At 40.6% G+C, this 20,922-nt stretch overlaps 1 protein-coding gene across 1 annotated transcript in view; it reads left to right on the top strand.

Annotated features, from left to right (window-relative positions):
• Positions 1 to 3,854: 3,854 nt before the first annotated feature.
• TRIQK (triple QxxK/R motif containing) overlaps positions 3,855 to 20,922 on the top strand; it is a gene marked incomplete at its 3' end in the record, with an annotated part of 59,644 nt that continues 42,576 nt past the window's right edge. Inside the window, exon 1 of the mRNA XM_082479581.1 lies at positions 3,855 to 3,879. The remainder of the gene's footprint in view (positions 3,880 to 20,922) is intronic.

The raw sequence follows: 20,922 nt of genomic DNA, 5'->3' as shown, positions 1-20,922 counted from the left end.
CGCAGGGAGCAGGGGTAAGGACAGCTCTCCAGGTTTGCTCTGCTACAGCCTACACTGCAGAGGGTTTAGGAATGTCTGATTTTAAGGACCATGGTGCTCAACACTAAACAAAGAGCAAGGGGAACGTACCTGTGCTGAAGAAATTGCAATTGAAACATAAGACATGACATGAACTAACGGACAGAAATGGTAAATACGGGTGAAGCACGATTTGGAGTAGGCTCAGCATAGCAGTGGCCTCAAGTTACCCTACACACTCTGCCCTGCTTGTGGTTTTGGTTGGATTTGAGAGTAACCTTGTTACATGGGGGAATACATGACAGGATTTGTTAAAAAAAACCAAAAAACAAAAAACCAACAACAACAAAAACGTGAACAAAAGCAGAGTGGAAGCCAGTATCCTAGATTAGTCAGAGGTGAGAAGCAACATATTAAAGCTAAGTGAAAACAAGAGAGGATAATAAGGGATTTCAAAATGAAGGCAAAGTGCATACAGAGCCAGAGCAGAGATGCGAAGTGGGGAGTGACATGGACAAAGGGATGAGCTAAGGAGGTTATTTCTTTCAGCAGTGGTTCTGGTTGGATACGAGCAGAGCAAGACTGTATCTGTCAAAGCCACCAGAAATGACACTGTTAGGAAGCGACAGGAGCATAAAGAGAGTTTTAGGTTTGCGGTTGGATGGGGAATACTGTACTTTTTACAAGTTCTGGAGAAAGGTATTACCTGAGAGATTTAATGATAGCCTGAATAGTAGTACCAATTAAATAGCTGGGTTTTTGGCAACATTCAGGCTACAGTCCTGGAAGAGAGATGAGGCAGAACTTACTCATAGAAATGGCAAAATGAATGGAACAAAAATAAATACGAACACTCTTGCACATCTTTGAGCTGAACCTGGTGGTTAGACATACATGAGAAGACATCAGGTTAGACAGCAGACAAGTTGTTGCATTTTGAGGAGTTAGTTTTCTCTATGTTAATTTAATCTGTGTTGTCAACTTGGAACAAAGATGTTAAGCATCATTTTCCAAAGTTTTATCTACTCAGGGACTGCTTCTAGGAGCTCTGCAAAAGATAAATACAAAAAGGAAGCCTATTTTCAATAGGTTTAACTTCCATTAAAAAATGTTTCACAAATTGTAAAGTTGAAAACCACTGCACAGAAGAGCAAAAAGGGACAGATTCTTGTCAAATTGTCAGGGTAAGCTGAAGATCTTGTGAAAAAATGAAAAGTAGGAGGAAAACCAGGAAAGAGAGTCATTGAAAACAATGGCTGAAACATTCTCTTCAAAATCTCTGTGAAATAAAACCGTATAAGTTTAAAAAACTCTGGATTTTTACATTCATCTCCTCAAGGGACATGGCACCAAATTGATGGGAGTGGCAAGATCAATAAAATATTCCTCTCTGATTGATACAGATACACAGTTCAGGTATAGTTACATACTTAGTAATTATATCCCTTGTGTATTTATACCTGTAAGAGACCCCTTATAAATATCCTGGGACATGTATACTCCACCCAGGCTGCTGCTTATCCTACAAAACACAGCAAGCCTGTCAGCAGTACTTTCTACCATCTACATGTCAACCACTCTCCTGACCATTCCACCAATATGCATAACTTCTCTGAGAAGAAACCTCGAAATGGGAAACAAACATCTTTTCCCATAAAAGAATTCCTATAAAGAATGAAGAAATTAAAGACAGTGAAACTAAAAATGGTGAAAGTTTCTCAGTGGTTGTAGAGCTCCTTTTCATTAAGCCATAATTCCGTAAGACTTCTTTATGGATTCAGTATTGAGGCTGCTGGGCATACACAGACTTATTATTTAGAATAACTTGGTGGTGACATGAGTATCATGATTAGGTGAAATTAGGTGAAACCAAACTAGGACTAAATGTATTTGGCTACAAGGATTCTCAAAGACAAACTCCTCAGCAGTTGTTCAGATAACACAAAATCATGTAGCTGGATACACCGCTTCTCGTATTCCTTCATGTTTATTTATTTTGGCTGTGATTACTCAGTCAAAAATCACATGCAACAGCTATTCAAATGCGATTGCTGTTTTGCACATAATACTATATTCAAATGTCCATGAGCATACTCATGAATTGGATTTAACTGAATTATATTAAAATAATACAGGAATCAATATAAATTAAGAATTTTTAAATATATATGGTTCTTGACTTACCATTAAGAGTATGAATGAAATTGCCTGGAGAAGAGAAGGCTCTAAGGAGATCTTATTGCTGCCTTCCAGTACTTAAAGGGGACCTACAGGAGAGCTGGGGAAGGACTTTTTACTAGGGCATGTAGTGATAGCATGAGGGGGAATGGCTTTAAACTGGAAGAGGACAGGTTCAGATTGAACATTAGGAAGAAGTTTTTCACTTTGAGGGTGGTAAGGCACTGGAAGAGGTTGCCCAGAGAGGTTGTTGAGGCCCCATCCCTGGAGGTGTTCAAGGCGAGGCTGGATGTGGCGTTGGGCAACCTGGTCTAGTGGGAGGTGTCCCTGCCTATGGCAGGGGGGTTGGAACTCGATGATCTTTAAGGTCCCTTCCAACCTAAACCATTCTGTGATTCTATGATGATTCTATGAAATAAAATATTATTGAAAATTCTGGACATGCGGAAGTTAGAAAAATCAGAGGTGGTTCCCACAGTGGGTGTGACATCCCCTGTCCCACAGGGGACAAGATACCCTGGGAAGAAAACTTAAGGTTGTGTCCAACGAGCTGACATGTCCAGAGCAGCTAAATACCCTTAGTGTTGAGATTTCTTGGCAGAAAATGTAGGAAAAAAAAAAAAAGCATTGTGTCTCATCACTCGAAATCAGGATTGGCTGTATTTCTGAGAAAGCTGTTTCATTTCAGCCATTCATTAAGCTTGCTCCAGAAACGACTGGAGAAAACCCTGCGGTTTGGTACGCACGCCAGACAGAAACTCCGATTAATCAACCCTTCTGTAGGCTCATTCTCCGCTCTGTATGCGTGCCATCTAGAAAGATGGGAAAGTTCAGCTGGGTACGGCTTTCACTTCCTAAGTTGCAGAGGTAAACAAATGCAAATATTTCTTTTTTGTGTATCTTTCCTTACAGGGGAGTGTGACACTTGGTTATCAACTGCCATTTTGCAGGAGGCGAAGCGCGCACTTGCAATACTAATCAGTAAGCTGTTCCAAGAGTCGGTGGCTTCCCTCTTGCACCCAAGTAAACCACTTATCTGTTGCAAACAGCCAAGCATCATCTCAAGGTGGTGAAACATGACAGGGTTAATAATTTTCCATTGTTATGCTTTTAGATCTTAAATGTAAGTTCCCACTGAAGAGGGCTTCTGATGGTGATGATGTGAAGGGGGCTAATTGCTTTTCATTCTACGTGTTTGGATCAACAATCCTGATATAGGCAGGCCAAAGCGTGACAAAATGGGAGCAGAGGGTGTGAAGGGCAGATGATGAAAAATACTCCACGACTGAACCTTCAGCCTCCCCCAGAGCATCTCCCCTGGAAAACCCTGCAGGACACCCACCCGAGAGGCGCGGACAGGCGGTGGTGGGGCCCAGGCGGGAACCGCGGGCCGAGGCCGCCGCTCCCCGAAGCACCTGCGGGCAAGACAGGAGGGCGGAGGCCGGGCAGCGCTCCCTCCGCCGCAGGTGCCGTTGGGGCCGTGGCATCCCCCACCCCGGCGGGCTGGGCGCTGCCCCGGCCCCGCACAGGCCGCAGCCCGGCGGGGCGGGCGGGAACGGGAGGCGGGGCGGGGGGGGCGCTCGGGCAGGAGGCGGCGGCGGCTGCAGCGGCAGCCCCGCCAGCACAGGAAGTCGCCCCGCCGAGAGAAGAGCGAGGAGGCGGAGCTCTGCTGCTCGGCCCGAGGTACCGCGCCGCTTCCCGGGGTGGGCGAGGGGCCGCGGGCGCCAGGGCCGGCCGGCACCGCCGGGCCTGCGGTTGTCACGGCAACCGCTCCCCCCTCCCCCCCCCCCCCGCGGGGCGGCGGGGGCGCGGTGCCCCGCCGCTACTCCGGCGCCGCCATTGGCCTGCGGGCAAGGGACCGTCCGCACTGGCGGCGCGGTCGGCCGGCCCGCTGTCCGCGGCGGGTCTCCGCTGCCATTGGCCGGCAGAAAGCGCTCGCCTCCGCGATTGGCCGGAGCGCCCTGCCAATCGGGGCGGTGCCGTCGGCGCCCGGGTGCCGCCCTCGGAACGTGGCTGAGGGGGCCGGGAGGGGTCAGCGGCCGCCGCGGCCATTTTGGGTGTGGGCGGGAAAAGCCCCTTCGCTCCCTTCTTGTGCCCGGCGACGTCCGCCGCGCCCGGGAGGCGAGAGCAGGCGGCTTCCCTCAGGGTCGTGGCTGGCCGTGCCACCTCTGTCAGCCCCGAGGGCTCCTCGGCTGCCTGGGCTGTTTTCCCCGTGCCCACAGGCGGCTGGTGCCAGGCGGTATCCTTCGCCAGGCTGCCACTATGCGAATTTGGAGGGAAATAAACCCCTTACCAGGCGATCTCCTCGGCGAGGGCTGCGTTTGAGGCCTGGCCCGGGGGGCTGTCAGAGCAGACAGGAGCCTGCGGTGCCTCCTTGTGAGGGCACCCCATGGCTTTCCCTCGTGAGCTCAGCTGCTGTTGTGCTGCCCGCCAGCATAGTGTGGCGTGGGGGGGGGGGGATGTGTGTGTGTGTGTGTGTGTGTGTGTGTGTGTGTGTGTGTGTAAACCCATCTGTGTGGTGTTTCTGGGTGTCTGGGAGCTGGACAAACAGCTGCTCTGTGTGTGCGTGCGTGCATGTATGTGTGTAGGCTGATCCCCCCGCACACAGTGAGACCAGGACGTGTAAGAGCAGCAGCACGTGCAGTGTGTAATGGGGCTGTAAGTGGTCAGACGGCTCTGTGTATGCAGTAAATCTGATACAACCCGGACTTGTTGAGCTGGCTGTGTTTACCTTTCAGGCGTGATGTGTTCCGGGTACATTGGACTCCTTTGTGTTTTCTGGGGAGAGCGCTGGTCACGCTTATGCTCAGAAAATCCTGGACAGAAATATGGGAGCTGCAGCATTTCTAAATGTGAAGCGTTGGCAGGGATTTCTGCCAGCGTATTCGTGTGGCTTTCAAACTGCTCCGCCGTACGTCAGCCTACATAGTTATGAGGACTGAGTGTAGTACTGGAAAGCCCCTTTAAAAAAAAGCTTGTGGTGTTACTGGGCTGATTGTATGGCACACACATTCAGTCACGGTAACTCGATTACATGTTACATAGGGTTCAAGTTCTTTGCTGTTGGGGACCAGGCTCATTCCTAAAGAGCTAATTGGAATGGAAGGGTATCTGATAATAAAAACATGTTGACTTTCTTCCAGCCTTTGCTACTGTGTGACTTCCATAGTGGAAAACTAGAAAATGATGTTTAAGCGGTACACAAAAATCTGCAAGTAGGGGGAAAATGGAACCGTTTCTTAAGTAGTGCTATTTGGCACATCGTCCTTGGCTGAATAGCTTCACCTCTTGGTACAAAATGGGCTAGGGACAAATTTTGTTGTTCAGAAAATAGCTTGTCTCTTCACTAAGGAAAAATTTGGCATATGCTTTTGTTGGCATGATTATCTTTGATCATGAATTAGTACAATTTGCCCTTCTAGGACTTGTTTTCTGTCTTCATGGAAGCTGTGAAGATGTAAGCCTACTTCAGGTCAATACTCTTAAGTGTGACCGTTGAGAATCACAGAATTACAGAATGGTCAGGGTTGGAAGGGACCTCTGGAGATCATCTAGTCCAAGCCCCCTGCCGGAGCAGGTTCATCTATGGCAGGTTGCATAGGATGGTGTCCAGGCAGGTTTTGAATGTCTCCAGGGTTGGACACAGATAAAACAGAGTGTCGACTGAAATAAATTAATCACACCAATACAAACAGTTGGCACATTTGTTTTAGGAAAGGGCATTTGCTCACTTTTTCTATTGTTCTTTGTTCAAAGTCCTTTTTGTCATTTATTTTATAACTTATAATTCTATAATTTATGTATAGTCTTCTAGCTGAGTCTGAGCAGGAGTAGATGAGCCCAGGTAGATGACTTCAAGAGGTCCCTTCCAACGTCGACAATCCTGTGATTCTGTGAATTTGATTTGTTAATTTAACCAAGTGGAGATTACAACAGTGTTCTACAATTAACTTCAGAGTTTGTCCAAAATAGAATTTTGTATCTGCAAAAACAATATAGAAAATACTTGGTTGTTTCAACACAGATGTTAGAGCTCTTCAGATATCAAGGTTTTGAAAGATTATTTCAAATGAAATTACTAAAGCAGAGATTCCTGTTAGCATTGGTAAAATTCCTCTTATTAATTAACTCATCTTATTAATTAACTTTAAATCTTGTATCGATGTACTTACAAACACATATATGGGTTTCTATTAAATTCCATAAAACCAGGACTATCTATCTCTTTCATTTCAGATGAAAGCAACCGAGTTCCTTAATTCAATTAATGCGTCACATTGAATGAACAGGATTTTTCCATGCATCTTTCCTTAAAAACAGACTGTAGCAAAAGGTAATATGCAACAAGACACATCCTTTCTTTGTAAAATCAAAAATAAAGGCAGTGCTTTTATTACTTCTCTTTTTTTATTATTTTCATAAACTTGAACTATGTAGAATAAGTTTATATGCATTGGAAGGTTCTACATGCACTTCTGCCAGTTCCCTAACTTTATAGCTGTTGCCATTACACACTGCAGTCTTGTCAGAAAAGGAGGCCAGTTTGTGTGGGAATTTTATAGCAGGTACAGGAAGATCCTATAACTCACTATTGGTCACAAATACAGAACGAAGACTGGTCATGTAAGCTAATATGTGAACCTGTGATACTGCCCAGTGTATATCTAGGGTTTACTTTGTTCAAATATTTCAGTAAAATCCTGCAGCCTGGTCTTAAAGGATACTTAAACTCAGTGTACTATATAGCAGTAGCTCCAGGAAACATCCAATTTTAGTAGACTCTACATAGAAAACAAGATGAGGTGAGTTTTTTTGCAGTACAGTGCAGACGTTTTCCTTGGATTTTTCTGTGATACCATAAATTTTCCTTGATAACATAAATTAGTTTTTGTTTCTTATATAGTTTTAAAAATCCTTCAAAAGAAACCAAATGCCATCAAAATTAGTTCTAGTTAATCACAATTGGAATTTTAGAGTTTCCTTGAGATTTTTCTCATAACTAGGTACTTCTTGCTTTTGTTTTCCTTTGGGATATTTCCATATTAATCTAAATTTTTCATTAGACAAGACAAGCTGTGAATTATAGAGGAGGATAGGATAGTTTGGAAAGTCTTTGTATGTTGCTAAAGCAGGCTAATGTTACAAAATGAGGTTACATGTTAAAAACAAAAACGGTTTAATATCATCTTAAGTACTTGTTCTTTGTAAGTGAAATGTTATGTTTACATGTTACGAGATACATAAAGAGAACAAAACGTAGATGGTTGTAAGGTGTAGACAAAAAACCTAATGATTTTCATTTACCGTAGAAGTCCCCTTCAATCCTCCAACCTTCTTACAATACTACTGTTATAATACAGTTACTCCTGGGGAAACAGGACTGCAAAAGTATGTTTTCTGATACAAACTCTGCTTTAAATTTTTCTGCTCTTGAGAGTTTTTAATTTGCCTTCAGGTTTACTTTTTATTGAGGAAAAAATGTGAAGAGATTTACAGAATGCATACAAGCTGATCATTTTTTTAAATAAAAAATGAAGTGCTTTTCAGTGAATGGCTATCCTCATTTCAAATGAAGTCTGCAATGATTAAATATTAAAATGATCGATGGTTTAAATTAATATAAAAACTTTTCAGGAGATGATTACAAAGATTAACATTTTTAATGTTTTAATACTTCCATAGTTTATCAATCACATGCACAGTGAAACTGCTTTTAGTTACCAAGCTGATGATCTAATATATCATTGCAGCGTTATGCACAACATAAACATCATGGTGTCGTTGGTAAAGAAGATGAAGAAACACAATTTATTTCACAGCTCTTTAATAATCAGTTTTATTCTTTTTGACACACAGAATAAGCAAGTAAGATTTTTTTTTTTCCCCTTTGGAAAGAAGATAAGAAGGAAAGATGGTTCCAGAAAAGCTGTGGTGTTTGCCATTTAAGAAGGTGCTCTGTTTCATGTAATGACAAACATAGATGGTCACTGGTACCGCTACAGAAGAAGAAAAAGCACTTGCATGTGTTTTTCCAAGTAGAAGTTGCATTAATGCAGCTTTAATGTCCCAAAATTATCTGCAACAGCTTATGATTCCTGATACATTTTTATTCATTAGAATTACGTTTGAAGGTCATGGGAAAATGTCAAGGCACCCCAGGTGCTTTTGTATTACTAGCTGCACATAGATACCCCTGTAATTCAGTGGGCTGAGTAAACACTTACTCCAGGCATTCTTCACGTGGACAGTGCTAATCCCTTTGTTTCCCATTTCTTCTGCATTTTTTTAGCGGCAAGGCTAAAAATCAGTGTGATTTTAAGTTTGATTGTGCCTCTCTAACCACGTATTGCAATGATACAACAGAGCTTATTGTGTCCTAGGACTTTTTGCAATGTTCAATATGATAATTCATACATCAGCAAGATATTGCTTATTCATGTGTTGTGATCATTCTTGGCATTGTCCTTCATCCAGTATGTTTTATCATCAAAAACAAGACAGAATCAGAAAGACCCGGTGTGATGAATTAGCTATGTAAACCCAATAGCAGGTGTAAAGAAGGATGGGAGATAGGAGAAGAAGGGTGAAATAGAAATCCAGGAATAGATGTTGAACTGAAGGGAATAAATGTGGAAAGACTGTTCTGACAGCAGAAGCTTACGGTGGTGAAGTCACTTGTACCAGGAAGGGCAAGCATGAGAAAGGGAAAGAGCAAAGGTTAGCACTGGGTTAATGTTGAGAATGGTATTGGGAAGTTAAAATCCAGAGGGCGAACTGAAGTGCACCATTTTGTGCACAAGTTCGTTGTCAGCTTCTAATGCCGTTATTTCTATTCTTAAGTAAGACAACAAAATAAAATATGGGGTTAAATTGCCTGTAGTTGGTTGCCTTTAGCCAGAAATCCAAAGTTATCCTCATGTATTTCCATTGAAATAAAATAAATAATGGAGCAAAATAACCTTTTATGTTATGAACTGGTTTTTATAGTGAGAAACAGATTGGGTTAGAAATGTAGTAGATTTCAAAGTTTCAATTGTTTTCTCTCCGGCTGTGCTGTGTGGTGTAAATGAAGAAAAGGTTAAGTTTACCCATGATAATTCCCTCTCACATTTACATTATCAATCAGCCTTTGTAGCTTTTTGTGCTTTTATCTATTGTGTTTTCATTGTAATCTTTACATATGAAGTTCTCAATTCTACAAACTCTTATGCTCAAATTTATTCACGAATGGCTCTGACAGATGTGCTCTGGAAGCCTTAGATGCTGTGGTTTAAGATGCTGCCAGCTGGTCGCCTTCTCCCCACCCCGCAGATTGCAGTCTGTATGGAAACGCCAGCAATACCCGCGCCTCAGTTCGCTTCCCTCACCTTAACTCGCATTTCTTTTTGGATGGCTTGCCCTGATGTGTAGGCTGAGAACGGGGTGCTGGGTGCCAGGGGCAGAATGTCCCCCCTCTTTGTTGCCCTTTCTTACAGGCTGCTCATCCATGGCAGAGAGGTGATTAAACACCCCGGGGTCAGCAACATTTTAAAGCCTCGTAAGTACCCAGAGCTTGTTTATGAGACTCCCCTGAAGTTTCAAGTTGAAGGTGTTTTAAACTTTCTATTTTAAATTACCTTGTCTTTAACTTGTTGCTGTACCAAATCAGCATGGAGGACATTTCAGTGCTTGGCTTTACCATATCACCATCTCTACTTATAAACCCTCACCTCATGATTTTGTCTGCTCTTAGAAGTGATCATGCCTAAAAGCTCATATTAAAAAACATAGATCTTTCTTTCATGTATGCTGTAGAAATTGTCCAGTAGGCGGTTTCAGTGTTGCTCTCCTGTGTGGAGCTGATTATGCTGCCTCGAATTAAGATTACATCACTTTACTGCAAGACCAGTTTTGTATTACTTAGTTCTTGCTAAAAGAAAACAGTTAACCTGATGCATTGTATTACTTGTTTTGTTTTGGTGTCTTGGCTGTCAAATTGAACGTACACTACTTGTATAGCTAACATTTAAATTTGATTAGGTCCTTGATTTACTGTTACTCAACTAAAATTAATTTAAAAATTAGGACTGTACAGTAACAATAAAATGGATAAAGAGCTGGTGAGCTGCCAGCACTCAGAAGTAATGGCTGGAGGCCATGGTCAACAGATGAGGGCTTGTGGGGACTTTCCCCAGTCTTCCTGTCAGGTGTGATGCTTTTTGCTGTTTTAGTCAATTGTCTGGGTGTAAACGTAAAAGCGGTAGTGACAAACTATGGATGCTTCAGTGATTGCTGGATCGTTGAAGAGGGGATGAAGTTTGAAGCATGGCTGAGATCATGGTAAAATGCAGTTTGTCTGCAAATGCGTCAAGGAAGGAGGAGTGCTGGATGTGTGTGCAGAATGGATGATTTTATCTTGTGAAGCTGTGGCTGTGGGAAGACTTGGGGATTGTGAGGAAGCACATGTAGGCAAAGGGGATTCAAGTGGCAGTGACAAGAAGGGCTTGTGCAGCCTAGGCTGGGGAGGGGCATGGAAAGGAGGGTGGTTTAAATCCCTTTAGTAAGACCAATGCTGGAACACTGCGTCTAGTGCTGATTTCTATGAAAAACACATCCTGAAAGATTTGAAAGCGTGATGAAGTTTCTGAAAGACAGAGACGTACTTCTGTTAATGGTATTATCTTTGATAAGGTGGACTTGAGAGCAGGTTTAAGCTTTCTGTGATATTTCTGACTACGCATCTACCTTATCTCACCCATGTTAGACCTCAGCAAGCCATCTATCCCACCTGGCTGCTGCAGAGACCATCCTGCACACTTAGTGTTGGGTGTCCTAGGCAAGGCTGTGCTGCATCTGCATGAATTTCTTCCCATTACAGAGGGCATGGAAAACATTGATTCTTTTTTGTTGTATACCTGCATTGTAGAAAGCGCTCTATAATATGTTTTTTCAACCTTGGACTTTGGTGTGATTAAACTTAAGTATGGTTTTAGTGGAACCACAAAGAATTGCAGCAGCTAATAATTAAGGTTTTTTTGATTTTGCAGTCATAAAATGGTCAGAGATGGATGTTGCTTTCTTGGGAATTTTTGACATATGCTGTTTAATTTATGAATCAATCTTCCCATAATTTGGAATGAAAAGGTTAACAAAGCATTATTAGATTGCTGTTTACTTTTTTATTCTGAAAAATAGGAGAATTTGAAGGCCTGGGTATACAAAGCAGCAGACCAACAGGCTAAATAATTTAGGAGGAGGGTATTCTGAAAAAAATGATTATTCTACAGAGAAAACCTATTTAAAAAAGCTTCCAACTATTTTCATTTTAAGTACACCAGTGGGGTTAAATAATATTAGTAACTTCTGTTAAAGTAACAGATCATAATAATTTAAAACAAAAGGTCCCAGTGCACTTGCTAATATTCTTTATGACTTCAGTAAAATACATCTGAAATGATTTACAAAGCAAAGCTTCTGGATGAATTCTTCCAGTTCTACATGTGAAGAAAGCCTGTTTATCTTCATGCATGTTTATATAGACCCATGGAAATTATGATCTAAATGTGGGTACCGTACTAAAACATAGCCATATATGCAGAGTAAAGAATTCAAAGCACTTGTGTTTTGTCATTTATTGCACACAAGTAATGTATATTGTATAGGCTTGGTTCAATTCTGTGTCCTGACCATAGAAGGACTCCAGAATATGTACTGTACCTTGAGGAGACCTTCAAGGGGAGGGAATGGTGTGTGTAGGAAAAAGCTCAGGGCAATGGTTCTCTGACCAAACTTGTCTGTATTTGAGCTTTCAGACTTAAGCACTGTCAGTGCTGGAAGTAGTGAAGAGCTGTAAAGATGTTTCCCCTGTACTATATTTCATTAATAACCTCACTGAAAAAAAAAAAAATCAGTATGGAAACAACTGGGATGGCTGTAAAGCTGAGTGCATGGGATAAGAGTGTTTCGGAAGTTAAAAGCAGAAGCAACTTTGCTAAAGTCATTTTCAAGGTTGACCCAGCTCTCCTTAAACCTTTTCAGCTCAGTTACAGGGTTGTACGGCTTTTGGTACAGTAGTGGCTGGACTGAGCAATTGTCGCAGGAACGGAGCAGACCAGCAGTTTCTTGTGGTGTTGGTGTTGATTCTTTGCTCTTATGCAAGCCAGTCTGAACTCATTTTACTGTATGCTCCAGCAGGGTTTTTTTTTTGTTGTATGCAATCTACAAGGCTAGATTTCAGGTATTATACCCCCCTCCTTCTTATAAAACCGTATGGTAGCTCTGAAGTGTACATTTTTCTTTAACTCTAGCCAAGGGCACGTGCAAACCCCGAGTGCTTAGAGAGATGTACTCAGGAAATTAGAGCGAATGGAGTGGATTGTCGTCTGACATTTTGTCTCAGGCTAGGGTTTCTGAAGAGATGCTCGCAGGCTGATAGCTACTCATTAAATGCTCTCATTTAGGAGTCTTATAACTATTCCATTCCTAACGAGTTCAAGGTGTAGAAATCTCTTGATCAGAGGTGTCTTTTAGGCTGGAGAAGGCCAACCTGTCACATGTCAGAACACAGGATCTTAAAAATGTGCCATCTCCAAAAGGAGCAACACATGAAAAAGTGTTAAATTTTGTATTTCACTCATATTTTTACAGTAGATAGAATTTCATGTGTACTGCATGACTTGAAACATTCAAAGGAGTACTTTTTTCAGTCTGTTAGTCTCAGTTGGTGTCATCCTTTCCTTTGGCATTTTCCTGAACAATGAACCTTGCAGCAAAATTCCTTCTGCCTTGTGATGGACACACGCACGCTGTTCAAGAGTGGTCAGAATAGTTGGGGATGCAGTTTCCTCCCATCCTGTGGTCTTACAGGCAAAGCTGCAAAAAGCACCCAGGCAGACATTTGCAGAAATGGTTGTGTGGGGGACCTTCAGATGTTCACATGACTTTCTGATATTTCAACTGATACTTTTCTGCTAGTTCCTGATTTTTCTTTTTGCTGCCTTTTCTTCCCAGCTGCACTCCGCACTTGTCTCCTCTACCTTAAAATGAGGCAAATAAACAGTTTACCACATTTTCTGATGGCTATCAAAGCTTATTTTTTCATTTGGCGCATATAAAGGTTTTAGCCTGTTTTTGATCCACTCCTTTAATACAATTTTTGTTCAAGATTCAGATTTTTGATAGATATCAATGGTCTTCTGTTCCTTTTTTGCCCAAATAGAACATAAAGCTCCTCCAGAGATGGTATCATGTACGCTATTACTTTAGTCTTTATCTTAAAAATCATTGCCTTTAATGGGATCTCTAGGTAGGTATCAGGAGAGCCAAGTCTTGAGCAATTTAGATATAATCTGCAGTGAGTGTGCTTGGCCTATTGTTTTGAACTACTTTGGAAACTACTGAGCCGATGTTATTTAAGCCGTATTAAACTCTTCACCCAATTATGGCCTAATCCTTCAAAACCAATAGAGTCGGACTAGGTTTTGAAAATGCTGCTGCTAACTTCTATGGGTTTGTTCATTCAGCCTGACTATTCAGCTCATTATTAAGTGCTGTAGGGCTGAACTCTACATTTGATATGTTAACACGAAGTTAGGTACTGGTTTATCTACTGTTTTTCACCTCAGACAATTTTAAAGAAAAAATACAGAAAAAATGATTTATTGCATTAAGGCTACAGAAATGCACGTCAGCTTTATCTTTTGATCTTTATGGGGAAGATTACAGAATAAGAGGTTATTCTGTCTTCAATCAGTTATTGAAAAATAGAAGAAAACATAAATGCCCACATGACCAAATTAAAACTCTTTACACTTAAAGTTTTTTTTTTTGCCTCGTGACTGGAATATTCTTTTTTAAGCTGAGTTGCTTTCCTGAATGCCTGATACAGCATGTGAGACAACAAAAGTGGCATAAAACTATTTTTCCTCATTCATAGATCATTCTATTTAATACTTACTGAGCTGCAGTAGTTCCAGCGAAAGGAAAAAGACCCACATTCATTCTGAATGCTGGATGGAAAGATTACCTTTTAAGTCCTTTTTGAACACCAGGTTTAGTAATGGAACTAATAATTCAGTTTTGCTGAAGTGTTACGATTAGGTCGACATGTACTGAAGTGTTATTTGCTGCTGTCATTTGTAGCCCGCTTTTAACTTTTGCGTGCTTGCTCAAGGTAAGAGGTGAGGCAATCATTAGGCTATAAACGTGGTGACCAGTTTTAGCAATGACTATGACTTGAAGTCATGTGTGATGGGACATCATAACATAGTACAATGAACCGAGGAGATCTTATTGCGGCCTTCCAGTACCTAAAGGGGGCCTACAGGAGAGCTGGGGAAGGACTTTTTACTCGGGCATGTAGCGATAGGACAAGGGTGAATGGCTTTAAACTGGAAGAGGGCAGGTTCAGATTGAACATTAGGAAGAAGTTTTTCACTTTGAGGGTGGTAAGGCACTGGAACAGGTTTCCCAGAGAGGTTGTTGAGGCCCCATCCCTGGAGGTGTTTAAGGCCAGGCTGGACGTGGCCTTGGGCAACCTGGTCTAGTGGGAGGTGTCCCTGTCTATGGCAGGGGGGTTGGAACTCAATGATCTTTAAGGTCCCTTCCGACCTAAACCATTCTATGATTCTATATAATAGAAGGGCACATTTTTCTGCCTCCCATCTTTGTGACTGTGGGGCTTATTGGTGGCTGTTTTGTCTTCTTCTGATTTTCAGTTATTAGGTTGATTGTCAAACAGGAATGGACTATTTGCTGAGAGCTGGTTTTCTTCTTGAATGATAGATGAATTTCAATGAAAATGGGGTCAAAACAGACGGGATATCGATATTAGAATTAATTGGGGAAAAATAAGCTGAAACTTAGCTTAATATACTGCAAAAAGCATTTTTTTAAAAGCAGGGTGAGAGGAAAGGAAAAATTCCAGCAGTTTCAAATTGTCTTGTTTTGATATATTTCTTCAAAGAAACTATTTCAATTTGTAAATAATTCACTCAGAAAGTTTGTATTTTTAATGGTCCAAGATAATGCAAGCCAAAAAAAAGGCGCAATAGAAACAAAAAGTAATGATCAATATAGAATTACTTATTGTTCCTTTTTTTGTGTGTGTGTGTGAATAACTTCAAAAGTTACAAGATTTATTCTCACTTAAGGTTGTTATCCCATTTTGCAGTATTAAAAACATTGTGAAACAAACTCTTTGTCCTCTGGATGGTTGTGAACTGTAGTCTATTAAATTCAAGAATTGTAACTTCATAACTTATTAGGAGTGAAGTGCTTAGGCAGACTTAGCTGATATTGAAATTTAAGGTCTATGACCTCTAGCTTTATACCTGTTATTTAAATTATTCTCTACTTCATCAAAGGAAATGAGTGCTGAAGGAGTGTGTGGTGGGGATCAAAGAGGGAATAAAACTGCCTGGATTTAACTGAACCGCAAAATGTTCGCCGCTGCCGCTTCAATTACTGAGATGGAGCAAATAATTGTTTCTCGTTGTTGCTCTTGACTTGGCAAACTTTTAACTCGTGAGGCAGAGAGCGCATGCTTGGTTTCCATCTTGTGCAGGCGTGGTGGTGGTGGCGGTGGTGTCCTCTGTACTTGCCCTCAGACCACAGAGGTGTCTGTACAGCATCTGTGGTTGCTCCCATGGAGGCTGTATCCATCTTTGGTGGATGTTCCTCTGGGTGTTGGGGTGGTCTGGATGCCCGTTCTCTTCCCACCCTTTTTACCTTGGATTTCTACCATAGTACCCCCTATCCCTCCCCCCCCCAAAAAAAAAAAAAAAGTTTAAACAGATTCTGTTATTTTGAAGAATGTTATTCTGAAATACTGCATATGGTGTCATTTATCGTGTAATTTTCCCTTTAGCAGAGATTACTCTTTCCTCTGGGAAATACTATATTTTGAACTGTCTGGCAAGGCAGAATTGAACCACATGTATGCTTTTTTCCTTCATGAACTTCTTTAAGGATATTTTCTTGACACACCAATGCCGTCATGTATTCATAAAAATGAAAAAAAAAAAGTTCATCTTTGAACGTTTGGAATTTTAAATTTGTTCAGATGAAGATCTGTCTTCATATTAAAATGGATATATGTTTCACAGATGGTATAGCTCTACTTGGCTTTGAAGTGAGTAGGGAATTTGGTTCTGAAGACAAATAACAAATCCTAATAATGAAAAGTAAATGTAAGGTGCATGGAATCCCTACAAATAGGAATATTCTTTGGCAAAATGTCATACTGTTTTTATAACAAGTGTAACACCAATTGCTAAACAGATACCTTCTGTATAAGTTATGTTTTTATAAGTGAGTTTTGTCCTGGTACATTTTGATTTTTTTTCCTGTAGAAGCAGTGACAAACTGTACTCCGCTGGGAACGGGAGGAACCTTTGACATTTTTAATAGCATCTTTTTGCTTAAAAACCCCAGATTTACATAATTATGAAGTCTGTTAAAGTCTTAGTCAGGTTTTGCAATACTTTAAATTTTCACTTTTTTCGTGGCTGTCATGAATACATTTAATGAAAATGTTTTCAACTCTTCAGACATTTAAAAAAATTCGCATCTAGCAAAAGTAAGTAGACTTTTTCCTAGAGGAGCAAATGCAAATGTCTGTGCCTAAATAATCCCACCAAATTTTAGGTACTTAGGGGAGGTTTAGGAACATAGCAAGAAAGCAGGATTGCCGGAGGCGATTTGGATTCCTTACCATTGCATCTCTTTCTTCATTCGCTGTAAAGGGAGCAGAGGTGGCGTCCTGCCTAACTTGGGTGTCACACTTACCTTCTTGAAATTAGGTGGAACTAGTCTGGATTGTTGATGAAATTTATTTTTCATAGTATATTGCCTCAGGATTTTGAAACAGCCCAGAGAATATGCTGAGTATTCATATGGACTATCACCTGTGTATTACTTTTGTTAAATAAATTTGGAGCTAATTTCATGGGTTTCGTAGGCGTTGTACAGTGAACAACCAACAGAGCAGCTCCTTTCCCTGGAGTGCAAAGGGGACTTACTGGAAGTAACAATGTGCATTTTGTTCCTACTGCTTACATGAAGCTATTAAACAGCCTGATCTGTGTCAGAATAAAAGTTGTAATTCCTAGATGGTTTTAATCTTGGGATATGGTACAGTGTTTTTTTGTTCTTGTGTAGAATGTAAGATTATTTGTTCCAACTGGAGTTATGGATCCCATTTTTTGGATTAATTTTCCCAAATTTAACTGAGTTGAAATCAGCTCCATTGCTTTCAAGGTTAAATTAAGTAAATAAATGTTTAAATCCTTTTATTAAAAGAAAATTAAATAAATCCCCAAAGAAAGTAGTGCTACATTCTGCAGAAAGCAACATGGGCAGGTGCTCTTTCCTTTGAAATAATAATCTCATCCTTTGAGAGAGACTTTCCAGAGGAATGGTGAAGACTACTGTAAGACTTATCAATAGGACATGAATGGATTTTCTTCAATATTTTTTTGTTTGTTTGTATGGGTGTTGTTTTAAGTATTAGTAGTAAAGGTTTTTAAATTCTTTCTTTTGGCTAAAGTATGGTTAAAGTATTCAGCTGCATTATTCTTGCAATTTTGTCTGCAGGTTACTTCCACTGCATTTCTTCTGCTGCTGTACAGACAAACCTTAGTTACTATACTTCAGCAGTACACCAAAGAAAACCAAATTAATATAACCAGCAGCAATGATTTCAAAAATACCTACATGCAGACGGCTTCCCACTTGAAATGCAGTGCTACCAGTTCTTTGGAGTCACTTGATCTTCACAGAGGATCTGATGTGCTCCTTGGATTTTACCTGAGGAGGATAAAAGGGTATTTTTGCTCTCTTGTAACTTGCAAGGGTTTTAATACCCATTATTTATTAAACTGTGAGCTATGGAATTGACTGGTGAAAGACCAATTCTTTTGCTGACATCAATAAGCTTTGAATCATATTAAACAATAATTTGTGTTGTGAGTTCAAATTATCAACCTGCATTGCATTCAACAACAATGACCAAAAGAAAAGGATTTTTAAGTTTGGTATCCATTTGCAATTAAGGATAAAGTACTTCTGCATATATGCAGGTATTCACTGTGCATTCACCTGCATTTTCAATTAGAGATGAAGACCTGGCCCAGTACTTTTACATTCTGTAGTGGTTCTTTTGTATCCTGAATTTTTACTTGCTTTTCTCTCAACTGATTAGCTATCTTTCAGCTACAAAACCCGTCATTTCATTGATTATTTTTATTTCTTTAATGTGCTCTCTATTAATATTTAGGCAGCTTATTGTTGAAGAATACAGATTTATTATCAAATATCTCTGCTCAGAAAGTTTGTACGCATGCACGTATGTAGATCTTTGAGTATTCACTGGTTTGCGCTTTAAGCCTTATCACTGTTATTAATCATTTGTATTGCATCATAAATACACAAAGTGCAATCTTTTGCTATATAATCCCTGTATTTATTTTTTATTAGTATTCCCAAAGTCATTTCTAGTTCATTAAAGTAAGTGCTTTAAACTTTTTTGGGTTGATACAGGCTGTGTATGCATCGAGAATAGTGAGTTGGGATTTAAATGCTCCTGTGGCCAGACCTTGAATGGACAGTTATAGGTCATAATAGGCAGTTTATTGTGTGTATTATTATTATCAGCCACTGCTTATGAATACAAGAGGAGGAAAAGAAAAATCATATGTTCTTCTGAGGGTGTAAGCCTTCAAAAGCAAATTACAAGAAGGGAAGAGAAAGAGGGTGAGAAAACAGTGAAGGGTGCCACAAAAAACAAAGATGTCTCTTGACCTTGTGGTATCTCTGAAATAGCAGTAAGCAAAAAATCACTCCATTGGGCCTCGCATCATTTTCTTAAAACCATCTTTTGTAAAAGCCTGAAAGTTGAGGAGGGCTCACGTTGCCTTCAAATGATCTGAAATTGCTCCTGAAGTATTTTTAGTAGCCTGTAAAAAGAGCAGTGATGAGCTCCTTTACGTGTTTTTTTTTTTAAAACGGTTATGTAGTCATTAAAATTCCAGGGACCTGAAGGATGCTCAGGGTGCACGCAGCACAGCGCGCTCTCTGTCCCTTCGGCTTGGCAAGGAGATGGAGGAAAGGCCACATCCTCTTCCTGCTGATGTTGGAGGCAGCTGAGCGGCCAGAGGCAGCTAGGAAAGGAGTGCAAATTTCATTTACGGTAAAGCTAAGATGGCCGATTATTGTGGGGTGACCACTGCTATTGAAATGGGGAAAAGGCGTTTTTCAAATAATTTTGTGACTCGTAAAGGTTCCAGGCTTTTTCGTTATGGAAATCTGATCAGAAAGTTACGTTGGAAACCACTCATACAGCAAGGTTCATAAATAATAAATATTATTTCTTATTAATCCATATTTTAGTTTAACTCTGGCTCGTGGCAAGTTGCTTCCTCAGGGAATGCAGGATTCTTTACAAGAGAAGGTGATGAGCCACGGTCCCTGAGGAATTAAATTGTGAAAACAATCTCGGTTTCGTACATGCTAATATAGATCTGTTATTCCCTTTCCACATCTATCACAACACATTCTAAATTGTGGCTGATCTTTTATGCAAATAGCTGTCTTATTAGACATTGCGGCTGTATGTGCTAATGTCTCCGTGGGTTTCTCAGGCGTTTGCTATCTAACCATCAAAGCGGTAGAAATGAATGATGATTACTACATCCCTTTGAAGAACAAAGAGGAGTCGAGGTTCTAGATGTGGGAGTCGGTGACACCGAGCCACGCGGGCAAATGTGAGCATCTCTGTGGCTCGTATTAACTTGGGAAATAATTTTTGCCTGCATTTTCTTCCTGTCTTTTATTGGCACTGCTAAAACTGCAAGCATCTTTCACAGCTGATGTTTTGTTACAAAACATTAGTAGGCTATTGAAATTGCAAAAGGCGAGTCAAAACAGTCTCTAACGGTGGCATAAAAAAGCCAAGAACTAGTTTTGCAGTGTAAAATGCATCTGTTATCTCCTCAACTAGCTGAAAGTTCAAATGTTAGTTTTATTTTTCCACTCTTGTTATTATCATGTGAATGTTTTGTGAGAATTCTAACTCAGTTGAGAAAATAGCTGGAAAGCATAATAGAGGGGGAAAAAAAAAAAACAGTGGCTTATAGTTCACTGCTTATAGTGTTTTCCATAAAATGGGAGTGTTCTCTGAATTAAACCAAAATAATGCATGGAAACATTAGAACACTATAATTGAGTTTTCTGTTCAGATTAAAAAATACTGGTATTCTTTTATGCTGTATTAATGCTCCTGAATACCTTTTAAAAAACTTGATGATTTTTGAGAATCAAAGTTCATTTTATGCCCTGTGTCCCACACTAAATTAAACCAGGATCCTGGTTCTATCTGTGGTGTTCTGGTTTTGTCCCTTGGCATTGAATGCCAATAATTCTTACAGGATAAATGCAAAAAAAAAAAAAAAGAAACTGTGAGTTCTAAACGTGAATCACTGATGGCATCATTCCTGCAGGTGTACTTTGAACCTTGTTTGAAGTTATGAAGGAAATAATGGTGGGTGTTTAAGGCTGTGATGCTGACGGTAGCCCGTTGAGCAGTGCCTCGGCATGTTTTTATGCCCGTGGTTTGGCATCGCAGTGCCAAGGGCTGCGCTTCCCAGATAGCACACCTTGGCAGAGCCCGGGGAAGCTCGTCTTGCTGTAACGCAGCTGGTTATGCCTAACAGAGAAGTAAAACTCTTGCGGATACTCCAAGGCCGTACG

The sequence above is a fragment of the Vanellus vanellus genome, assembly GCF_965231255.1.
Source record: "Vanellus vanellus genome assembly, chromosome: 2".
NCBI classification, from domain to species: domain Eukaryota; kingdom Metazoa; phylum Chordata; class Aves; order Charadriiformes; family Charadriidae; genus Vanellus; species Vanellus vanellus.
Note: the sequence above shows the minus strand (reverse complement) of the source record. Positions and strands in the feature narration are given on the sequence as shown.